Source organism: Nerophis lumbriciformis, linkage group LG09 (genome assembly GCF_033978685.3).
Source record: "Nerophis lumbriciformis linkage group LG09, RoL_Nlum_v2.1, whole genome shotgun sequence".
Lineage (NCBI taxonomy): Eukaryota > Metazoa > Chordata > Actinopteri > Syngnathiformes > Syngnathidae > Nerophis > Nerophis lumbriciformis.
In genome coordinates, this window is record NC_084556.2 from 11,012,222 (window position 1) to 11,033,698 (window position 21,477).

Genomic DNA, 21,477 nt, shown 5'->3' on the forward strand with positions numbered 1-21,477 from the left:
ATATCTGTCATATTTTGCCTCGGTCACGGCCAGGATCTGCTGTGACGTTTAAAATGCAGTATACAGACAGTGACAATAGCTTGTAACACAATAGGGCGAGAGAAGAGTGTGTTAAATTCAACAGACCTGTCCTCAATCGGCTCGGTATTGTTTGAATTTAAACAATTCCGATTCAAGCTTTGATTCCCGTTCCTAAGGATTTTCGATTCCGATTCTAAAAGGGGCAGCGTCATCATACAAGTTTGCATGGATGAAATGAAAGCGCTTACCATAGTTCTTTTGAATACAATTTCACTTTTATCAACTACACAAAAATGACCACTTTTTAAAGATAAGAAAACAAATATAAATACACTAAACTATTTACAAGTAAAATATTTATAGACCGAAAAAATAGCTCAAATTAGAATTAATAAGAGACTACTGAACAATATTCTCATTTATTTATATACATGTACCTACCTTTTCTATTTATTTTGAAAACCTCATGAAAAAACATTTGCACGTAATCTGTTTGTGTAGATTGTTTGATGCTAATATTTGAGTTGAATTCTTCTTTAGTGTCGGCTAGTTCTTCTTCATTGGCGGCTATTTACTGTCAGTTGGCGGCTATTTATTTTTGTTGGCGGCGGCTAGTTATTCTTGGGTGGCTGTGGCTATTTCTTCTTTGTTGGTGGTGGCTACTTCTTTGTTGTGGTGGCTATTTCTTTGTTGGCGGCGGCTATTTCTTTATTGGCTGCGGCTATTGCATCTTTGTTGTGGCGGTGACTATTTCTTTGTTTGCAGCTGCCAAATCTTTTTGGTTGGCAGCGGCTCGTTCTTCTTCATTGGCGGACATCATCACAGAAATAAATGCGGGGGAGATATAGCTTGTACACGTTTAACCTGTTTGTGGACGACTACAAATTTGTGTTGATTCACAATTGTCTATTCATAACTTCATATCTTTGATGAACCAGGAAGTAGCCTGCTAACTCACAAATATACCAAACAAATCTCTGAAGATTTTAGCGTTTTTAGCAATGTTGCATGTTTTACATCATCTTGCATGAACTTATAGGGAGAAAACCACCATGGCAAAGGTTTGCACTCTACTTGGTGGCATTCTAGTCGGTAACTTAAAAAATGTGTTTTGACATGGCGCTAATTAGCACTTATTTGTTTTTTGTAGAGCACACATGGGTGACTAGAGGAGTTGGGAAATAAGTGAATAAATGTGTTAATTTGAGCTTTAACGGTACACAATGATATTAGCAATTTTTATTTAACACTTCTTATGTTCTTTATTTTTTTTAAGGTGATGCGCTTTCACTTAAAACTGCCTGGAATTCTGCCTTGTCGACTAAACTCTAGTTTGAGATGTTTTTGGTTCTGAAAGGGTCCACCCATTAAGTGAAGTGAAGTGAATTATATTTATATAGCGCTTTTTCTCTAATGACTCAAAGCGCTTTACATAGTGAAACCCAATATCTAAGTTACATTTAAACCAGTGTGGGTGGCACTGGGAGCAGGTGGGTAAAGTGTCTTGCCCAAGGACACAACGGCAGTGACTAGGATAGCAGAAGCAGGGATCGAACCTGCAACCCTCAAGTTGCTGGCACGGCCGCTCTACCAACCGAGCTATACCGCCCCATTAGGGTACAGAATGGTAGGTGAGTGTTTGTGTTTTGATACCTGTGTCCCCGGTATGGGTCCAAAGGGATTGGTGGGTCTCAGGACCGGCTGGTTGTACATGACAGGCTGTGGGGGCATCATGGGAACACCCCCCATCTGATGACTCATCTGAGGGGGGAGCTGGGATAGGAAATAGAAGGTTGAATGTAACATTATAAAGTCTAATACAGAACTCATTCATAGGCAGAGGACTTTTTACCATTCCATAGACAGGCACTTGGGGGGTCGTCATAGGAAAAGCTACTGGAGCTGGAGCCTGCATTGAGACCCAGTAAGTCTCAACATAGAAAATAGTGAAATAAAGAATAGTAAAGTACTTACGTAGCCAGTGTAGATCACTCCATTCTTTGGCGACCGAGAGAGAGAATAGAACATTTTAGTCATCAATTATTGAATTCACAAAGACGAACTGAATTAACTTTTACCCTTTTTTTTAATGTGTCACTGTTGGCTTCATAATTACTTTTTCGCCCAACTGTCATTTGGTATGAAATTGGTAGGAAACGTGGATAAAATATGAGTTGAATATAGTAAAAAAAAAAAAAAGTAGAAATGAGCAAAAGCCCCTTTCACACGGCCAGTAAAAGCTGTCTTTTTCTCATCTTGGTGCCGTTTGCAAAAAAACGTGGGCAAGCATAGTTGATCTCGGCAATTTTGATGGTAACAGAAGCAGGATGTCGTCTTGCTATGTGAAAGCACACACACTTGTGGCAATACCATTTATTACTTAGTTCTGTGTAAATACCTGTGTGATGAGGGCCATTGCCAAAAGGTGTTTTTTTCCTATTTCACTGTACTTTAGAAACAATACAGACATACATTCGGTCGAAAAAGTCAACCCGGCAATTGTTTTAGCTTTTTCATGTTAGACCTGAGGCTGGACGTGTCTTGTGTATAAGGGTATTATTCTGAGGGTGTGACACCTGACTGTGTATAAATGGTAAATAGATTATACTTGTATAGCGCTTTTCTACTTTCAATGTACACAAAGTGCTTTGACACTATTTCCGCATTCCCCCATTCACACACACATTCACACACTGATGCCGGAAAGCTGCCATGCAAGGCGCTAACCACGACCCATCAGGAGCAAGGGTGAAGTGTCTTGCGCAAGTACTCAACAAACGTGACTAGGATATAGCAGAGGTAGGAATCGAACCTGGAACCCTCAAGTTGCTGGCAAGGCCGCTGCGTTACGCCACCCTTTATATGTGAATAAGGCACATTCGGATAAACGCCAGATCTACTTTTGAGGCACCGATTTTTAGGCATTACTGTGTGAAAAAGGCTAAATAAAAGATTTACTTGACAACAAAATGTATTTATCGGTTTCATTAATAAATATGTAAGGCGGGGGTGTCCACCAAGGGCCGCATACTGAAAAGTCAAAGCATGCGGCGGGCCATTTTGATCTGTTTTTTTAATTGTAAAAAAAAAAAAATGCTAAAAACAGAGACAATTTATATAGTTTAAGAAATCTTTGCGGTAAAAACATTGTTATTAAAGTATCAGAATATCAGTTGTTTGTCATTACATTACATGTTTTTGCTCTTCCTAAAATTTTACTGTTTTTTGGTTTGATTTTATTTCAGCAATATGCTGCGGCCAACACAACTCGAGCTTCGGGCTGCAAATGGCTCCCTAGCCGTACTTTAGACACCCCTGATGTAAGTCCCTCAGTGTTACCATCTGAGGGACGGGCATGGGCGCGGGGGCCATGGGATGGGCTGAGTGAGTCCAGTTTGTGCTGGTGCACATGGTTTTTGTCTGCCAGCCGCTGCCTGTTGTCGGCTTCTTCTCCACCAGCTGACTCCACTGAAGCTCAGGCCTGATACAGATAAACATTAGGATTCCATATGATTAAAAAAATCTGAAATTGAGTCTTGACCTTACCTTTTAGCTGGCGTACCACCAAACTGCAAGTCTAAAAGGAGTAAAGCGACATAAAGTTAGTTGCAAGGAAACACGCACTTTGCAACGCCATCTGTTTGAATACTCACTCCCGACGAGGTTGGCTAATGAAGAGTCCAAATCGCTGTGAAGCATCTTTCCAGAGTGCAATGGGGCTCCGGAGCTGAGAATCTGAGTGTGTGTCATTGGCTTGAGGAGATCACCTGAGATGCAAAAATCACCGTAATTACAGGAGGAGAGATCAGTTGTTTTTTGCATATTTTCTGCAGGCATGTACCTCCCCAGGCGTTGGGGTTATTGGGCACAGTGTGTGTGGTCTGTAGGGGGGTGAAGGTAGGCTGCAAGGTGAACAGCTCACTGGTCAAATTTGGCACACTGTAGAAGAGGACAGGAGGATAACAAGGGGTTATGTTCTTCTGAGGGTTTAGTAAAGATGTTGCACTCACTAGTTATTGACTGGCACAAGGGGGGAGTTAGAGAAGAGGTCTGTAGCCCCTCCGCTGCTGTTGGCACTGCCCACCGACTGTGTACTGGGGGACACATTGGGCGTCTGGATGTCGATCACCTTATGACCGTCCTCCTGCATGCACAGTAGTGTTCGGGGGGAGTTTTTATATCTATTTGTATACATGGAAATCAGTGAGTGGAAGGGTGAAGATGTCTTCACACGTCTTGCCTTGTGTTGCTGCAGTCTGTGATCCATCTCCGTCTTGTCGTCCATTCGGCTGAGGGAGATTCCAGTGCTGGAGAGAGACGACACACTGGATCTTATGGTAACACACATACGAACACATGTTGTGCAGAGAATGTTGGGTAAAAGGTTGTTCTATTAGAAGTTCAATGGATATTATCGCTCTAATTTAAAATGTGAGAGAAAGCCTTAAAAAAGACCTATGATTTTAAACTACATTTTAAACATGTCCTTGTAGTCCAGATAATATGCATTAGATATGCTTTGGTGTACATTTTGCAAAATGTATAACTTTGTTTTTTTGAGACTGTCCGCAAGATGCTGGTTTGTGGAGGCATTCCAGATTGCAAATGAAACCATGTCCGCTCTCTCCAAAAGTATCATAATTTATCTTTTGAAAATTAACCCTTTTTAAATTTAAATATTGAAGTCGTCACCGCTATTTTTTTCCCCCAGACACGGTCGGAAATAAACTTCATAATCATTGCATAGATTCACCCGGCACAACACTACGTATGCCTGCACACTCTTTAATTGATTCATTCTGCATAAAAAAAGGGCCTTTTAGCTGCATGTGTAACTGCACTTCGGTTTTACTATGTGCATGCCAAGATTAGATGAAAATAATTTTTTTTTACGTTTCCTGTCCAAATAAGTATGTCACATCACTGTGGCGTCACAATGTAGCTCGACTGCAAAACCCCGCAGGCAGAGGCATCCAAAATTGCGTGCAAGCTCACGCAAAAATGCATGAACCTTATGATTTGATGCTTTAACATTGTTTAACAGAAGTATCCAACATTGTAAAACATGTATGAGTTAGAAAAGACACAATTCATCATAGGTTCCCTTTAAGTCGTTTTTCATGAACAATGTTAATAGATTGACTGAAAATGTATCACATATCAGAGGATGCCTATTAAGTGCTATGATTGTACACCAGATGACACCATTCCTGAACAAACCTTAAAATTGTATAATAGTTTTAGTATGTTCATGTCACATTCAGAATATTTACAAATAAAATATTTTTTCCAAGCTTCTAATTTCCTGGAAAAGGGTGGCTCGAAAGTCCAAAAAAACGACACAAAAACACTGGTATGTTTTGCTTTTCTTTTGATTTATTTTGGTCAGACATACAATTATTCCTGCAATTCTTTTAGTATGCCACTAGGTGAAGAATGTCAAACCTTCCTATTCCCGCTTCATTATGTATCTGTCTGGCGTCTTACGAAGGTTGAATAGGTTTACTTTATTTTAGTTTTATTATGCAGGTTAACTTCTCTTTCCACTCGTTTGGCAGTTTAAAAGGCTACTGAAAACTTGATAGTGACAGTTTGACTCTGTTACATATGATTTCTTAAGAGAAACCACCTTGTTATGATTAATAGTACAAAACCCAAAACCAGTGAAGTTGTCACGTTGTGCAATTCGTAAATAAAAACAGAATACAATGATTTGCAAATCCTTTTCAACTTATATAGACAAGATATTTAATGTTTGAACTGAGAAACACATTTTTTTTTAGCAAATAATCATTCATTTAGAACTTAATGGCAGCAACACATTGTAAAAAAGTTGGCACAGGGGCATTTTTACCATTGTGTTGCATGGCCTTTCCTTTTAACAACACTCAGTAAACGTTTGGGATCTGAGGAGACACATTTCTTAAAATTCTCAGCTGGAATTCTTTCCCATTCTTGCTTGATGTACAGCTTAAGTTGTTCAACAGTCCGGGGGTCTCCGTTGTGGTATTTTAGGCTTCATATTGCGCCACACATTTTAAATGGCAGACAGGTCTGGACTACAGGCAGACCAGTCTAGTACCCGCACTCTTTTACTATGAAGCCACGTTGTTGTAACACGTGGCTTGGCATTGTCTTGCTGAAATAAGCAGGGGCATCCATAACGTTGCTTGGATGGCAACATATGTTGCTCCAAAATCTGTATGTACCTTTCAGCATTAATGGTGCCTTCACAGATGTGTAAGTTACCAATGCCTTGGGCACTAATACACCCACATACAGTACCATCACAGATGCTGGCTTTTGAACTTTGCGCTTAAAACTATCTGGATGGTTCTTTTCCTCTTTGGTCTGGAGGACACGGCGTCCACAGTTTCCAAAAACAATTTGAAATGTGGACTCGTCAGACCACAGAACACTTTTCCACTTTGCATCAGTCCATCTTAGATGAGCTCGGACCCAGCAAAGTTGGCAGCGTTTCTGGGTGTTGTTGATAAATGGCTTTCGCTTTGCATTGTAGAGTTTTAACTTGCACCTACAGAGTAGCGACGAACTGTAGTTACTGACAGTGGTTTTCTGAAATGTTCCTGAGCCCATGTGGTGACATCCTTTACACACTGATGTCGCTTTTTGATGCAGTACCGCCTGAGGGATCGAAGTTCCGTAATATCATCGCTTACATGCAGTGATTTCTCCAGATTCTTTGAAACTTTTGATATTACGGACCGTAGATGGTGAAATCCCTAAAAGCTTGTTGAGAAATGTTGTTGTTAAACTGTTTGACAATTTGCTCACGCATTTGTTCACAAAGTGGTGTCCCTCGCCCCATCCTTGTTTGTGAATGACTGAGCATTTCATGGAAGCTGCTTTTATACCCGATCATGGCACCCACCTGTTCCCAATTAGCCTGTTCGCCGGTGGGATGTTCTGTATAAGTGTTTGATGAGCATTCCTCAACTTTTTTGCCACGTGTGCCAGCTTTTTTGAAACATGTTGCAGGCATCAAATTCCAAATGAGCTAATATTTGTAAAAAACAACAAAGTTTACTAGTTCGAACGTTAAGTATCTTGTCTTTGCAGTCTATTGAATTGAATATAAGTTGAAAAGGATTTGCAAATCATTGTATTTGGTTTTTATTTACGATTTACACAATGTGCCAACTTCACTGGTTTTGGGGTTTGTACTATGTACTGTACTTGGTTGATATCACTGCCACACCATTTTGTCTGCATTGATGGTCTTACCTCTGGTCTTATATTGGGAAAAGTCAACAATTTTTATTTTGTAGCATAAACGGTTGACTTGTAAACGTACCTGCTGGCAATAGAGAGGTCTTTGAGCTTCCTGCCCTCCAGAGAGGCTAAATGCTGCTCCAGAGCCTCCAGGAGTGAGCTTGGGGCCTGAAGAGGAGGGGTTTGGGGTTAAAGTTGAAAGATTAGGAGACATTTTCACTCCCTTTTATCTCATTGTCCTGTCACATCCACGCAAATAAAAGCAGCAGATTCCCCCCGCCCCCCCAATTCCATCAACTACACATATCTACTTCTACGACAGCTCATGTTTGTTTTTGTTGTGGTTGGTTTCATCAGGTTTGGTTGACTGGGCATGCACAGATCAGCGCGATCATGCAGGAGCACACATCTAATCCAGCTAACAGGCTCCACCCATGCAGACCAAAGTCCTTCTATAAACACAAACACCACATAAATCACAACCCAGGTAATTAGGGTGTTAACCCCATGGATTCCACTGTCGATTATATGGCAAATAATTTTAATTTGGACTGAGTTGGAAGCCAAGGAAGTTAACTCAGTGAAATAAAAACATCTGGTGTAAAGTCGGTAATACACATTAATAAGCGACCAGTCAGCAGTTTTGACTGTTAAACAAAGCTAAACATAAAGATGGCTTCTTTGTTTCAACTACATCATGTAATACCGACATATTCATCCAGATTTTTTTTTCACTTAACACAATGCACACACAACAGGCAAAGAAAAGAATCATCATATACTTATTTTATAAAGGGGAGGAAAGACAAGTAACACGTGAATCCTTTCTCCAGATAATATGCTGTGTAAAAGTGTAAAAGTAACAAAAAAATAACAGACACTAGTGCTCAGTAAAGACATGTGGTTGAATAGGCGCATATAAGGTCTTCATAAGCACTACAAACATGACAAGTGTCTTGCAAAAGAGCTTTATTGCATCCTAATTGAGTTTAAAAAAAAATCTAAGAAAATGGGCTTTCTGCATGATATGTAGTGCTGATAAGGACATTATGTACACCTGTCCAAGTCATATTTGCAGAAACCTACTTTATTAAAACCATTCGCTGCTCTCCCCACAGCTAATGCAAAGGGATTTTTCTTAAAAATGAAAAAAGTGGAATAAAAGTGTTTCACCAAATTTAGTTTTAACAATTAAAAAAAAAGATCTAAAAAAACAGAATATTCCTGACATATGTAATAAACCCTGTTAGAAATTTGTAATACACCATATGGGCAAAAGTATTGAGACATAATCAATAACATTTTTGAAAACGTAATACTACATTTTAATATACATGTTTTTATATTAGTAACTTTATTCTGAAAATGTAAATTTGCGATTATGAAATGTATAATGATATGAGCATTCTAAATATTTTTTTCATTATCTTTATGACTTAGTGACTTATTTGTATGCCTTTTATTGCTGATTAGCTCTGACAAATCACATTGGGAGGATCTAGAACAGTTAGCTAGCACGTCAGTGACCATTTGACCGGTTATATAGTGGTCAAAGTGGAAAAAATTAAATCTTAATAATTTACAATACCGGTAATTATGTTTGTATGTACTGTAATTAGTCAGCGTGATGCAGTGTGGCATAAATGGAATTGATTGTTTAGATTGTGTTTTGATTCATTGCTGCATTGTCAGAAAAGGGCAAACCACTACGGTGGCCCTAAAGTGTCAGCAAGGCTCAATACTGGATGAATGGCAGTTTCACAATGATTCCAGGTGTTTTTTGTTTTTTAGACTGAACACGCTTAAACCAATCCAGTGTAGGTCAAGATATTCTTGGCAATCACGGCACATACATAACATGACAATGTCAACCTTTTGTTGCAACATGACGCATTTTCCTCATAGCATTTAATGATTTCCTTGGTAGTGTCTTTTATTACAATGTGCCACAGGCAAATAACAATTGGACACTTTGGATAACCGTGCACCCCTTATTGCTTGCTTTAGGTGAAATCGTTTGGCACCACCCTAAATATAAAATTACATATTTTTAAAAACGTTTTAACAGTAATAACTATTGTGATTTGTTTTGAGGGTATTTTTGCTTACATAACATGCATGTTAATCAATCAATCAATGTTTATTTATATAGCCCTAAATCACAAGTGTCTCAAAGGGCTGCACAAGCCACAACGACATCCTTGGTTCAGAGCCCACATAAGGGCAAGGAAAAACTCACAACCCAGTGGGATGTCAATGTGAATGACTATGAGAAACCTTGGAGAGGACCGCAGATGTGGGTGACCCCCCCACCCCCACACATATTAAGTAAGGATGGGTACCTAAATTAGTACTTTTATAGGTGCCAAGCAAATTCCGTCCGTACTACCAAGTACCGATTCAAAAACGGTACCATATTTCAATACCTTTGTTGCACGTGACGTCACATTTGGTTGCAGACTCGGCACCGACTCAAGCACTTGGCAGACAAACAGGCGTATTGGTACCAGACTGCCTCTAGCTAATTGTCCATGCCAACAAAACACAACCTTTCTAAATGCGCTAGCTCGATGCCGATTGAATATGCCATATACATTGCTACCGATTAGCATTAACGATTTTACATGGCGATTTCAACACCTCCAAATTTGGTAACCAACACTACAACAAAGATTACAATTAACCAGGTAATGTATAATAATTAAGTACAATACTTGCAGTATAAACACTGTAGAGCTCAACAAAAGACAAAACTGGCCCATTCAACCTAAGGCCGAAAGACTACTTCCTGACTACAGCAAGACACCAACAACAACAGAAGTGTAAAAAAAACAACAAGATACAACAGCTGGACAGCACAGGTATCATTATCAGCTCATTTTAAATGTTAAATAATAATTACAAAATAATAATAATTAAACAAATTAACATTTATTACCACATGAACTCACTTAAAAGTACCAACATTTGTATCAGTCCAGTGTCGATTCCCAGATACCGGGAAGTTGTATCGTATCGTATCCAATGTGAAAGGTACCCATCTCTAATGTTATGTTAAATGGGGACTCTACAATACATTAGTGTGAATTATTGTCTATTTGTACCATGTGACTGATGACCAGGGGACCAGTCCAGTAGCCCAACTCCAACTCAACCTTGACCCACAAGTAGATTAGAAAATGTACAGGTGCATAAAGACTTATTTGGGCTGCTTTTTTTACATAACTTGAATATTCCAAACTCAAAGGCTGTCTGCTGTATTGAGTACATAGGTTATTTTATTATTCTACTAAGTTTACAATTTTAACTTGCCCATCAAGACTCCACTTCACTTTTGACTTACTGTATCTTTAACGGCCCAGGTGTCTCAACACCTTTGTCCATATGGTGTATTTGGACCCTTGATAAATGTTGCTTCAAACCAACAAAGTGATTGTTTTGAAAGGATTGAGTGTGCACATCCCTGTGTAAATTGTCTTCTGCCTTTTTGTGCTTTCTCTAGAGTTGAGATGTAAAGGAGGACAAGCGAAGAGAGCGAAAAAGAAGAGAGGGCCAGCTGCAGTGTGGGCAGGTCTGTAGGGTGAGTAGGGAACGGGGAAGCATTATGGGAATCGACCGAATGGATTTCTACACGCTGCTTGATTTGATTGACGGATTGAGATGAGATATATGGACTGACCTGTGTGAGATCGGGGCTGACCGCCCTGATCTATCCCAACTCGCTGTTGTCACAAAAAAGGAGGAAGGAGGAGGAGGGGATAGGGAGGGAAATAAACAAATGTAGTAACAAAAAATATGATTAAAGCAAAAAAACACTTTTAACAACAAAAAATAAGAGGGAGGGAAAAGGTGTGTGGAAGAGGAAGAGGAGGGAGAAAGAAGAATCAAACCCAAGCATTCATTACTCCATGCAGAGGCTGGAACAAATAAAAGACAACACAGGAGGAGGGAATGCACATGCACACACTTACAAACAGCTATATGTATACAAGAATACATGAGCAGGCACACTAATAAGTACACACACACACATAGAGAGAGTTAAAATGATCAAGCAAGGCGAGACAACAGGTCATCAACTAATGTTGACTTGAAAAAAGAGGAAGGGAGGGACACACATGACATGACACACACGTTGAAGTTAAGTCAACGTTAGTCTGCGCGTCAATCGGCCGTTTTGCCTTGAGCTGCGGCTGCACCCCAAACCTTCTTCCAAAAATAAAAACAATGGGAAACGCAGGACTGACTAACTAAAAAAGAGAGAGAAAAGTGTAAAGTAGGAGACAGGTAGAATAAAAGAGCATGCAAGGTGTAGCTTAAGCGCGCCCTCCAGTGGGCGCTCTATGCCAGTGTCTTTCTGACTCTCCAGGAAAACGATCTGGAGCAAATCTAAACTGGCTTCCCTGGATTTCCTTAACATATTTTTCCTTTCTTATGGAAGCAGCCTGTTGAGATTCGCTCAAGATTCCCTACCTCTCTCCGCTCCCGGCCCCCAAAAAGGTTACCTCGGCCACTTTGAGGAATTCTGACAGTTTGGTCATCCTGTTGAGAAAGGTCTTGTAGATCTCCAGCGCCTCTTTACACTGCTGCTTCTTCATGTCAAAGTACTTCTCTGTGTGGGACAGAGCATTTTCAAATTAACTGCTGATGTCAGCACTACAGTGGAGCGCCAAAACATTAGGTACACCTGGGGCGGGGGGCTGTATATTAGAGATCGACAGATTTATCGGCAACGATATTTGGAATTTTGACGTATATCAATATTTTTTTTAATATAACTCAAGCGGTACTACATCAGCAAATACAATATGTACACATATAATACCAGTATTTAATGTATAAATAATTAATAAAGCACATAGTAATTGTTTTTGCAACTGCAGCGATAGCAAGCCTCAACAAGACTTGGAACGTGGGCTCATTTTTGGAGCCAGAAATGTTCATGTTTCCTGATTCAATCAAACAACAACGCGACAGAGATTGATGGGCATGAAAACGACAGAAAATATATCTCTACCAAAAATCCAAACTTTTTGTAAAGAATTTAACAAATATGAGACTTAGTTTATAATTAAATAAGAACAGGCAGCAGCTCACACATTCTCATACTTACTATAACATCCAAGAAGAAATGATTTCAGCCAGCTTGAAAAATGTCTCGCCCAGCCCAGAATTGTTTTTATTTAAATGTTTGCAATATTTCATGGGTCCTCACAAGGAAACCTTACAATGTATTAAATCCATGAACTGTTATAAAATTGAGTAGATGGTGAGTTATTGTGATTTAGAGAAATCCCATATTTTTTCCCAGGAGATTTCCCATATTTTGAAATGTATATGTTGATGTTCCTCTGACCCGCAGCATTAGACACATGTAACAAAGGTGTTTGTGAAATGTGTTTGTTAAATCCCCTGATGTGTCTTTGTTGTTAAATTAACCACAACATTAGCGGCGCATAAAACATGTCGCTACTGGTCCAAAGTTTGCTAAAAAAAATAATGTTTTTTTTTATTTTTATTTTTTATAACAACTTAAAGCCTTTAACTATACTATTCATGTTTCAATAACTTTTACTGCAAATTAATATCGGCTCGAAATATTGGTTATTGGCCTCCTTGATTACTAATAGTCAGTATCGGCCCTAAAAAAAACCCATCGGTCGATCGCTACAGTATGATTTTGAAGTGAGATGGACATGTTTGGACTTAGAAGACGAATGGGTGTACCCAATAAAGTGACTGTACAGTATGGCAACATTAGGCTTTACCCAGCATGTTGATGACGCCCTCGTTGTAGGCAGCAAACAACCGAATGGAGTCTTTGAAAAGCAGCATGAAGGCCGTGTTGATGACTCCGTTGGTCAGCTCATTGGAGTTGGGCTGCAGCGGGTCGGAGAGCACACATATATAGTAAGATCACATGGCAACTTCACACCTAATGGCCGTACTATTTGAACATATGTACCTGGAAATCCAGCAGAGCATCCAGCTGGTTCTGAATGACAGGCAGCGTCTTAATCAGCTTGTCCGTGTTCATAGTGCGCATCACGCCGTCAGCCCTGATAACACACACAAACAAAACACACACGCTGATCGATCCAAATCGCATGTTTGTTTAAAATGGCGAGGGTGTGTGTGTGTGTGTGTGTTACCCTCGCTTCATCTTGGTAAAGTCCACCGCCGCTAATCGATACGACATGGCTTTTTCGTTCAGGTAGCGACTGTAGCGTCTGATGAAGGTTGACATGCTGTACCCTGATGGGAGGCGAGGTAATGCAGTGGTGTTAGTAAATACATCGCAGTAACTTCAGAGCTCTCCTCTTGTCTTATCTAGGCTCTTTGATCAGCGGTTTTGCAGCTGATCCTCAAGAACAGCAGCAAGTGGGGAGATAACCTCAAATATAGAAGCTCTTTGAGTAGCATGTTTGCCAAAGACCCTTAAAAACACCAGCGCATTCCTCGTGTTTATATAGGAGCTTTGAATAATATTTTTGTGTTGGCTCTCTAAAAACAACAGCGGTGCTGTCATCTAGAAGGTCTATGACTACTGTTTTTGCAGACGATGCTTAAAAACAGCATAGAAGCTGGGTCATATAGAGCAGGCTTTCTTAACCATAGAGCCAGGGCCCATTGTTGGACCGCAAGCACGCCAAAAAAATCTGTTTCTTAGTTGTGGTCCGTATGCGCCGCATCTGTACTCAGTTGTAATTCATGTTTCCACCACTTGTGGCTGTAATTACAATATCAAAAGAAAAATAAGTCTGGCACTAAAGTCATAGAGAAGTTTTTTGGTGCAAAAATTATGACTAAAGTGGCGCGGATAAATATATTGCTTTTCCCGGTTGACCAATGATGTCACACTAGCCTCAGTGGCTTCTTACAAGTTACCAGCCTAGCTCTGTGGTACGTGATGTCCGCTGTAATATTGGCACAGATTAGAAATATTACGCGCTGATGCTAAATAGCATACAGCATCAAGAAATTATCTTGGATTGCGCTACGAACATGACGCTACCAAGAATGTATCGGCGCGGATGCAGCTCCGAAGCAAAGAAAGACCAGCGGGAGAATTTTTTCGAAGTAATTTTTGAATGTGGAATCACGGAAACAACACCTTCAAGTGTCTCAGAGTTAATTAATAATGCTCTGTGGATTGATAGGAGTTTTAAATCGATACTGTTGCAGATGATTGTTGCAATTGTTCGGGACTGTCTTGCCAGGTTTGTGGAATAAAGAGTTAATGTTAATCAGTTTAAAGTGCACAAATGCAGCGTGAAGAGATTTGTGAACGCTTTATTTATTGCCTTGTAATATATATACCTGCTTAATTCTCTTCTATCTCATTCGTAGTTAGTTTGGGAGTCCAAATTAAGACGGCATTCTCCATTTCCTTAGCTACCTCCATCAATAAATGTTTCTTTTTTTACCATAAATGCTTTTTAAAATGTTATGTTCTTTTAATTTGTGAAACATATAACATATAAACATATAAACTTCATTACAATTGTTGCTACGTTTTTAATAAATGGTATCTGCTTCAGGCTTTGAGACTGGCGCATGCGCAATACGAAGGGTTCCGTCTGGCGGCACACACCACCTCGAGAGATCTGGTTTCCAATCGCTAAATCCAGGTGTGTTAGTCCGACTTTTCAAAAACCGAACACGATCGGATTAAGATATTTCCATGGGTTGTAGAATGCTTATTTAGAGCCGATCTATTTGAGAAATCTGACTAATTTAGTGCATGGACACATACTGACTGATTTGCAGTATTCACTTTTTTCACATTTTGTTATGTTACAGCCTTATTCCAAAATGGAATACATCCATCTTTGTCCTCAAAATTCTACGCACAATACCCCATAATGACAATGTGAAAAGGTTTTCAAAACTTCTCTGCGATCATAGCCTGAAGTCTTTTTTAATACGATGCCACAAGCTTGGCACACCTATCTTTGGGCGGTTTCGCCCATTCCCCTTTGCAGCACCTCTCAAGTGCCATCAGATTGGATGGGAAGCTTTGGTTTTCATCCAGAATGTCTGTACATTTCTGCATTTATCTTAGTCTAGTCAGGGAGGTGACCAAGAACCCGATGGCCACTCTGTCAGATCTACAGCATTCGTCTGTGGAAAGAGGAGAACCTTCCAGAAGGAAAACCATCTCTGCAGCAAACCACCAATCAGGCCTGTATGGTAGAGTGCCCAGACTGAAGTAATTTCTTAGTAAAACGTTTGACCAAAATGCACCTGAAATACTCTCAGACCATGAGAAACTAAATTCTCTGGTCTGATGAGACAAACCTTGAACTCTTTGGCATGAATGCCAGGCATCATGTTTGGATGAAACCAGGCACCGCTAATCACCAGGCCAATACCATCCCTACAGTGAAGTATGGTGGTGGCAGCATCATGCTGTGAGGATGGTTTTTCAGCGGCAGGAACTGGGAGACTAGTCAGGATAGAGGGAAAGATAAATGCATCAATGTACAGAGACATCCTGAATGAAAACCAACGGTTCCCATCCAATCTGATGGAGCTTGAGAGGAGCTGCAAAAAGGAATGGGCAAAGAGGAATGGCCAAAACTGCCCAAAGAGATGTGTGCCAAGCTTGTTGTATCGTATTCAAAAAGACTTGAGGCTGTAATTGTTGCCGAAGGTGCATCAACAAAGTATTGAGCAAAGGCGTACATGTGATGTTTTATTTTTAAGGAATTTGCAAAATAAATGAAAAAAATGTTTTACTTTGTCATTATGGGATATTGTCTGTAGAATTCTGAGGACAAAAATTAATTTATTCCGTTTTGAAATAAGGCTGTAACATAAGAAAATGTGGAAAAAGTGAAGCATTGTGAATGCGCTCCGGATGCACAGTAGAGGATCTTTGACAGGAGTTTCATCAGTAAAAACTGCAGATTGCTGCTGTCACATAGATGATCTTTGACTAGCATTGTTGCGGTAAGTTTAAATGCAGCAGAGTGCTCTTTGTTTTGTAGAAAAGCGCTAGCGTTAACATAGCAGGTACTTCTATTTTAAAAGTGTCCCCGGGAACAATCTAGTTGAACAGCCCTGCCCATACAGTGTAGACTTATCGACTGTGTTTCAGTGCCGGGAAGAGTCAGGACAGGAAGTCATTCAGTCGGGGGAACTGCACTGCTGAGTTGACAAGAGTGCGAGTCAAAGGGGTCATAATTCACCTTGTAGCGCCGCCTTATCTAGGAAGTTGTTGAGGTTGAAGAGCGTGTTTCTGGAGGCCATGTACTGCATCAGTCTCTGATGGAGGAGAGGGAGTAGTTATTAGTCTTATGTTCTTGTGCTTCCATGTCATTGCATACAAGAGTGTAGCGATGCATTCAGGACCCCTCAGCGTCTCACCTCGTTGCCGTACATCATGAGGTGATGAGTGGCGATGAGCGCTTTGAAAACCACGATCCAGCTGTTGCTGGCCGTGCGCTCCAGCAGCGTGTCTGCCAGGTGAGGGATGCTGACGTTTAGCTCGTTGGTGCAGTGGATCAGGTCTATAAAAAAAACAAAACAAGAATTGTGGGGGTAAAACTGAGATTAACGAGAAATGGAAGTGAGCATTTATGAGCCTTTAAGCCCTGCCTCTTTACTTATAGTGGAGGAAATGGATGGGCCACATGCCAATGCCATCATTTAAAAAAAAAACAACCTTGGAGAGTGCAGTGATGTATACGCCCTTATGGATCGCCACATACACGACGACAGATCAATGCGTAAATGATTATTTAATGATAGCAAAGATGAATCACAGCCGTGTAGCCAAAATCCATTGGGCTGCTCTAAGTCAACAGTGCTCTCTTTTCACCAGCGTGTCAACGGCATATCCAGCCAGAAGATGGAGAGTTACATTTATAAAGTCAATCCAGCGGCGGCTGACACACAATCGACGCACGCTGATGTGTAATGTGAGGAAATGAATAGAGCCGCCATGAATAATTAACCTCCTTTTCTTCTTTTTTTTCTCCCACGGCGTCTCAGCAGCTCGCCGAGATGAAAAGGAACAAAACCTCAGTCGACTCGGTTTCTTCGCCCTGTGAAACTTTGGGCTACGGGTGTTGTCTGCTGCTTGTTCGGACCGCACGTGGAAGAACAAGGTCCATTTTTAATCGCTCCTTCTCTAATGTTGCCTCTCATAGATTGGTCATGTAGCAGGAAGAAAATGGAGTGCAATGCTTGGTTGCAGCCAGTAGAGGTGCTGTAGATGCAGTCAAATCAAATCAAATCAACTTTATTTATAAATCTCAGGTAGTTTGCTGTCTAGAGAAGAACGTGACGTCACACAATGGGAGTGAAAAGCGGCAAAAATGTCCGCCACTCAGGCAGTGTTGCATGGAAACAGGGGTTTAGAACATTCCAAGATACATTCTCCTATTCAATCAATCAATCAATCAATGTTTATTTATATAGCCCTAAATCACAAGTGTCTCAAAGGGCTGCACAAGCCACAACGACATCCTATTCCTTTAAAAAATAATTCAGTACAGGATCGCACATTTTCCCCATCAGCAAATCTTATGAGACTTTGACTCGGTGAGCATCTAAAGATAAACACGCTTTTTTATGACACCACCACCTCAAACGTGATGATGACCGTAGAACAGGAAATGGAGCCATTTATTTATTCATTCAGTCCTGGCTGCTCAGTACAATACGGCTAAGACAATAATGCTAGGGGTGTCCCAATCTGATATTGATATCGGCCGATATCAGCAAAAAAACAAGTATTGGATGATATTGGCTTGTATCTAAAATCTGCGATATGAGGTCCGATACAAGCAGTCCTTACTTTACTCGCACAAAGCTGGACAGCCGGTCAATATTTAAATATCTTCTAATAAACACAACTTTGATCTTTTCTTGAGTTTTAGTGAAGTCATTTACAAAAGGTAAACATAGGAGGGTATAGGCCACCAGTTGCTAGTAGCTACACAACAGCTAAGCACACAGCACACAAGCTGGATTTACGTGATAAGTGTCCTCAAATAATCATAGGTGCATACTGCTTACACATACAAAGTCTCCAAAGCAGAAGGGTATTAGAAAACATCCAGTAACAAACATGTCCACATCATTCAACTTCAGTGACGTGCGGTGAGATTGATGGCTGGTGAGGCACTGACTTCATCACAGTCAGATTTACAAACATATGAACCCTAAAGAGTATCTTATTCACCATTTGATTGGCAGCAGTTAACGGGTTATGTTTAAAAGCTCATACCAGCATTCTTCCCTGCTTGGCACTCAGCATCAAGGGTTGGAATTGGGGGTTAAATCACCAAAAATGATTCCCAGGCGCGGCGCCGCTGCTGCCCACTGCTCCCCTCACCTCCCAGGGGGTGAACAAGGGGATGGGTCAAATGCAGACGACAAATTTCATTACACCTAGTGTGTGTGTGACAATCATTGGTACTTTAACTTAACTTTAACTTTACACATACAAACTGTAGCACACAAAAAAGCACATTTAATTAAAAAAAAGGTTATTATGGTCTTACCTTTACTTAGAAATTAAGTCCATGCGCCGCAACTAAAGCCCTTACTTAAACTTTCCACGTGCAAGATTGAATCTATTTAAAAAAGTGTAACCGAGGGTTTATAAATGTTGCCTATACTGTATGAAACTACAAAATAACAAACACGGAGGCTCCAGTTTACACGAGGACCACTTTATTTACCTTCTTTCAAAAACCTCCGCAACGTGACATCACTTCCGCTCTTAGCGCCTTCAAAATAAGAGCTCAAGGCATATACTATATAACAGCGCATAACAGGAACTTAACATCACAAAGAGGACAGCCCATAAAAATAGGTTACAAAAGTTATTTAATAAGAAGCCAAAAAGTACAAAAACAATAATGTTCGTGTTGGAGGAGTTGTGAATTAGGTACACCTGCAGACTGCAGGTGTACCTAATGTTGTGGCCCTGCAGTCATTCACAACTCCAACACAAACATTATTGTTTTTGCACTTTTTGGCTTTTTATGAAATAACTTTTTTTAAATAGATTCAATCTTGCACGTGGAAAGTTTAAGTGTGGGCTTTAGTTGATATAACACTCCCGTCAGGGGTTGCCGTGCATTCTACAGCGGGGGTGCAGGAGGCGAGCCTCAGCCAGTGCGTCTTTTGCAGCCGTTTTATGATCGCTCAGCACAAGAAATACGTTACACACATACAGTTGTTGACAAAATACACTGTACATTATATACCTCAGCTAACTAAACTATGGAAATGTATAATATAGTTCATATAGCAATACGGTCTCACTGCACAGCAGGCCAGCAGTTAGCCGAGTCCGCAATCCATGTTGCGGCACTGAGTGACGTGCCTCAACTGGCTGCTGTTCACCGCACCGTCTCTTCTCAGTATTTGAACGGCAAATGTGAAAATTCAGCGATTTTAAATAAAAATAATCTAAAACTGGTGAAGTTGAATGGAAAATAACTTTATAGTATAATCACTGGATACATATAACAATTTAATTAAAAAAAAAATCTTTTTACATTTTTTTTCTTTCCATGATGGGAGGTGAGGCCCCGCCTCACCTGCCTCTAGTGACTGCACGTCACTGTTCAACTTACTGCATCATGTCCTTAATTTAGTGAATTCTTGTGACCACTTAGTGTCGCCAAGATCCAAATCAAAACGCGACTTCAAAAGTCTATTTCTACCATGAAGTCTATTTCTGTACTAAAGTTAGTGTTTTTCATACATAACATTGTTCTTTGAGTAATTTCACTTCATTAAACTTTTTCTAATGTTCCACACTACAAAATAATACACTTATGTACTATGATTTTTGGTGATATCCTATCGGGTTAATTTAAGTATCGACCAAGGCTTAAGGCTCCAATATCGATATCGATATATCAGAAGTGGAAAAGTTGTATCGGGACACCTCTAAATAATACAATAAAAAGTATTAATTATGAAAGATAGATAATTGATGAGCCTTTTGTCTGCTTTTGTGTATTGCTGCACCGTGTTGGGGACACTCATGAGTGCAGTTGTCTGTGGCTTCATGTCAATATTTCCCTGTACTTATTTGACTGATGCATGTGTTGTTTTTTTAATAATTTATTTTATGTATAATTTTAGTGGGTTACTTGTTTGGAAGGGGGGATAACATTTGACATGTGTTTAATTGTATTTCTGGACTGTGTATGTCAAAAATTCAATAAAAAAATATATATATAAAAAAAAAAAAAGAAAGTATTAATTACATTTATATTACACCTGAACGTTTGCTACTTTTAGTCCTAATGTGAAAAGACTTGCCTCTCAATTGTTTATGTTCACAGTGATTAACTTCTTTTTACACTTGAAAGCTAAGAATAAGACATGCATTATCTCCTCGTTTGAGGCGGCGTCTCTGAACGTAAAGTGGCTAACTTCTTTTTACACTTGAATGAAAGCTGAAAATGTTAAAAGTGAACTGCTGACGAGTGAGAACGCCTCTACTTTAAAATCGAAGGGTGAGTACACAATTTATTGTTTTCGTGTCTCAAGATTGAGTATTTCACATCTTTTCACACTTGTTGAGGATAACGTGTAATGCTGACACGAGGATCATAGCTACTCCCCTGTCATGGCGACAAAGTTAGAAGTGAGTGCGCAAGTGTATTTTTTCTTTTTTGGTATACCTCAACATGAAGAAGTTAACTTCTCTTTACATTAGGAATGTGAAATGTCACGTCTTGACATGAAGAGATGTCTCTACTTCATCAACACTTCATCCAAAGTGAGCGTGAGTACACAATTTCATCTTTTCTTATCTCTGAATACTCAATTTCCAGCCGGGAATTGTAGAATGTTGCTGAAAACCATACGACTGTGTGAGATGGCAGCTTGACCCTGGAACAGATTAATTTACGTTTCTATTGTTTCTTATGGGAAAACTGAGAATGAATGTATGTGTAATGGCCGAATTTGCAATAGAGCTCTTGAATTGAGAGACATTGTACCTAATGTGGTGGAGCGTATGCCATTTTTAGATTCTAATATTCTCATATTGTGAAGAAAAAAGCTCTCTCAGATGCCAGCAGACAGAGTGATGATGTCTTTTCGATGTCTGAATTTGTGTGCTCTTTTTGGCCACTAAGGCATCAGCTGGTATTTACTCATTGGTGCGTGGCGGCGGCGGCATGGATAACCAGAGTGATAAGGCATCGACCACAGAGTCGCTGCTTTAAAAAGGAACAAATA

The 21,477-nt window shown here is 40.0% G+C and overlaps 1 protein-coding gene and 1 pseudogene across 3 annotated transcripts in view; one reads left to right on the top strand and one right to left on the bottom strand.

Moving 5' to 3' along the window:
• Window positions 1–21,477, bottom strand: part of LOC133607709 (phosphatidylinositol-binding clathrin assembly protein-like) — a 35,501-nt pseudogene that overhangs the window by 2,805 nt on the left and 11,219 nt on the right.
• Window positions 20,501–21,477, top strand: part of LOC133607710 (ras-related protein Rab-39B-like) — a 30,697-nt gene continuing 29,720 nt past the window's right edge. For 2 of the 3 annotated variants that reach the window (XM_061962590.2, XM_061962589.2), the window contains exons 1-2: window positions 20,501–20,878; window positions 20,951–21,019. The gene's annotated coding sequence lies outside the window, so the exon portion shown is untranslated. Of the gene's footprint in view, window positions 21,020–21,477 lie in introns of all 3 variants that reach the window. The other variant, XM_061962591.2, reaches the window with a different exon arrangement.